Raw genomic sequence first — 4,083 nt, forward strand, 5'->3', positions numbered from 1 at the left:
GACTGGGTAAAAGACAACTATTATCTAACAATTCCAGAAATCACTACATCCACAGGGTTCAAGAAAACAAGATAAGGAAATAGTGATAATACTTTAACTATGACATAAATATTATAACTGGTTTTGCCAAAGAAATGGAATCGTACCTGAATCACAACCAAAATTCAGTGCCAAAGCTTCGAATTCGTTGGTAGTGTCCAAAGTTCTCAGATTATCAAAATCTAGACCAGTAGATTGTGCTTGGGTTCACACACGAAGCTTCCTGAAATTCCAGAAATTAGAAAGGAACTGAAAATCATAGAGTATAGGAGGAAGAAATTAGCGATGACCCAGAAAAAAAAAGAAAATTGAACCTTTTCTTTGTTGCTTCTCTTCCAATAGGAGAAATAAGGTCGACGCAACTCGGACAATTGAGAGGTGACTGAAACATTGAAACCCACAATAATTTGAGTTAGATTCTCACTATTTCCGACTAAAGGAAGCTCAGCCTGTCCAACCCAAAATGAAGAAATTAACTTCACAGCAGAATCAGAATCCATTAACAATTATATTTAAGTTTCCTACAACGTCTAATATTAAACTTAGAACAAAAACAAAAGTAACATAGCAGAAACCCAGTCTTTCATTTAAGATGAAATAATTGAAATAAAAACATAGAAGAAGATCAGAACATTGAAGGAAAAAATTCACACAAAGATAATTCAATTTCAGATGTATCTTCAACAGTATAATCTTCTTTATGCTTAGTCAATCATCCACTAATACAAAGCCATCAAGTGGCCATACCTAATCCAAAGCCAAGTTATTCACACATTTGATTGGATAAAGCTAGTTAATAGCAAAAAATCTTGGAAAGCTTAAAGTTAATCACATACTTGAAAGCTTAAAGTACTTTCGAAATATACATGAAAGCTAAAAATACTTGAAAGCTTAAAGTACTTTCGAAACGTACATGAAAGCTCAAAATACTTGAAAGCTTAAAGTACTTACAACACAACAGGCACGACAGTTAGAAAGTTTCTGTTTCAAGTGAGCTGGTCATCAGCAAATGGTGTTCCTTTTTCCAGTGAAAGAAATGGTACATAATCTGAAAGGAAGACGTAAAGACGATCAGAACAAATAAGTAGGTATAATATCAACAGGAAGATTGCTGTATGTCATCAACTTATTGTAAACATAATGCCGTGGATAAACACTATTATACAATTGAGTAATCTCGAGCAATACATCAATTTTTTGGTTTTCACAAAGAAACGCATAACATATACTTCTGTACCAAATCTGCAGCAACTATTCAATAGCTTAAAGCTTTAATACCAACACAAACTTAAGGGTAATTATGAGAAAAATATGAAGCCTATATTAATCACTATTAAATTTGCTATTCCAAATATGCAATAACGTCAGAAAGCAATGTCGAACCATAAATATGGATGATTTGAGCATACACAATGTTCATAAAGCCTATGCACATCCAGAATTTGACTAATTTTCCCAGCAGCATATCACAAACTACACATTTCAAACTATATGATTACTCTTCAGAACATAATCAATATATAAGACATTTATTTCATTCTCCTTTATCCTGCTTAGAAACCCATTGACCAATGCCATATCTAAAGTTTCAAACTTCAACAACCAACTACAGCTAATTGAATTATATTTTAGTAATTAGGGAAACATAAGGTGAGGCTGAACCAGAAACTTCCCATTGCTCACAGCATTACCATAATTCTGGTAAAGACTTAACTAAAAGAATAAGCTTAAACTTTTTCCTATAAACCCAGAGAAACAAAACTGCAATTACCCACAATTTGTACTTCAAATTACACAGAGAAACAAAAAGAATTCTGGTAAAGACTTAACTAAAAGAATAAGCTTAAACTTTTTCCTATAAACCCAGAGAAACAAAACTGCAATTACCCACAATTTGTACTTCAAATTACACAGAGAAACAAGAAAATTGAAGAACAATACATAAAGTTTCAACCTTTAGCACTATACCCACTAAACCCAGGAATCATTTGAACAAAGATAAAGTCTTTTTTGTAAACAAACCTTTTGTCAGAGTGAGAGAGATCCAAATCCCAAATCTGCCGCGAGAGAGTATGATAGAGGACTGAGAGAGGATAACAACCTCTTAAACTTTTTCCTGTAAACCCAGAGAAACCCAGTTGAAAGAAGAACAAACCCAAGAACGTTCTTGCAAAAAAAAGCCCAAATTTCACCAGAGAAGTAAAGCAGACCTGGAATCAGCTCTTGATAACGTCGACCGATGAAGTAACAGTCCGACAAAGAGAGATAATGGTGGTTGATGGTCAAGACAGACTGAAATCTGCACAAATCCACTTACATTATCCAAAGCAGAAACCAGAAAGAAGAAGAAGAAGAAACCAGAAAGAAGAACAAACCTTCTTGGGGAAAGAAATTCCAAAGCAACAACGAGTAAACCTCAGTCCACCATTAGAACCGAACCCTGAAACAAACCCTCAATCCGTTGTAATCACTAACTCTTTCATTCAAAAAACATAGAAAACTGAAACAGACCTTAGATCTACGAACTTGAAGAACATTGTATTGAAGCCCTAATTTTCCAAATCGATATCCAAATTGTAGTAGGGATCTTAGTAGAGAAATGGGTTTGATTCATGGGGTTTGATTTCAAGGGTTTAATTCTTCCCTTTGGTTGCGGGCTATTTTGGATTCGGTTTCGAGTAAGAGTACATGCATGGGTTGCTGTGTTGAATTGGAAGGAGCTAAGTAAGAGCACGCAATTGTGGGTTTGGTGGGAGTAATTGGGGGAAAGTAAAGGAATAAGAGTGGTTGTCGGGCTTCAATTAAGTTGTTTGGTGGGAGAGTCCAATTTATCTTAAGTTTCTCCAACAATAGATGAAAATGACCGTTGTGTGACAATATAATGACAAAGCAGGCTAGGAGGGAAATTTGCCGCTTGTGCCTACATAGGTTTCATCAAATTGAAACTTTGCCGTGCTGTGCAATTTTCTTCCATGCTCAGACAACAGAACAATGACAATCTGTTGTATAAATTTGTGCATCTTGCACTAGGTGTGCCTAGTGGGATTTTTCAAAATTCATACAACAGTTCGTTGTACAACAGATAACAAAAAACTGTTGTGTGTATAATTCAAATTGCATTTTGTTGAGCTCATTCTCGGAGGGAATCATATGCTCATTTCCCTCCATTCTAGGCCTCACACTTACACAACATAAAATCCTTAACTCAGTTGTGCAATGTCTTCCTAAAAAAAGAGTTTTCAATTTCCTTGCATTCATATAACAGAAACAGATTTGTTCCGTTGTATGATAGAGTTAGTGTTAACACACAATAGCAGATTTTGGTTCTGTTGTGTGATGAGTGTTGTGTGTTTCGATTTTTGTAGTAGTGTGGACTCGTCCGGTCACTCCTTTATGTAGCTAGGCCGGGCGAATGTGAGCTTGAAAAATGACCATACTCAATTTCGTAGCGCGACATGGAGCAGTATCATGAAGCAACAAATTAAAGAGTTCAAGGATTCTAGTGCTAAAAATTTGTTCCCCAATTTACTCTGCAAATGGGAACTATGTGAGAGAGAGGTACGTATATATATATACATAAGTCAGGGCTGACCCTGAAGGCTGCCGCCTGAGGCAGCTGTCCGGGGGCCTCGAAAAATTTAGTTCTATATGTATGTTATATAGGTATATATTTTGTTTTTACTTCCATGTGCATGCACAAGCGTGTTGCTTTAGTGGAAGCACTATTATTCCACTCCCTCCCTAACCGAAGTTCAAACCCTACTTCTTCCCCTTTCCATTTATTTGCTTTTTCAGTTAGTTAATTCAATTTTTGTTGGTCCCATTTCAAACCTTGCTTCCTCTTTCACTTTTTTTTTTTGGCCAATCACTTATGAATTCTATAGCTATTTTTATTCAAAACATATTATTTTGTACTATTCTTTGGTGTAAGTTCGAACCTGCTTCCTCTTTCACCTTTTTTTTTTTTTGGCAAACACTTTTTTGAATCAAGGAACTAACTTTATAGATAGAAACTCAATAGAGTTGGGTTACAAACATATCATA

The sequence above is a fragment of the Rosa chinensis genome, chromosome 2, assembly GCF_002994745.2.
Source record: "Rosa chinensis cultivar Old Blush chromosome 2, RchiOBHm-V2, whole genome shotgun sequence".
Lineage (NCBI taxonomy): Eukaryota > Viridiplantae > Streptophyta > Magnoliopsida > Rosales > Rosaceae > Rosa > Rosa chinensis.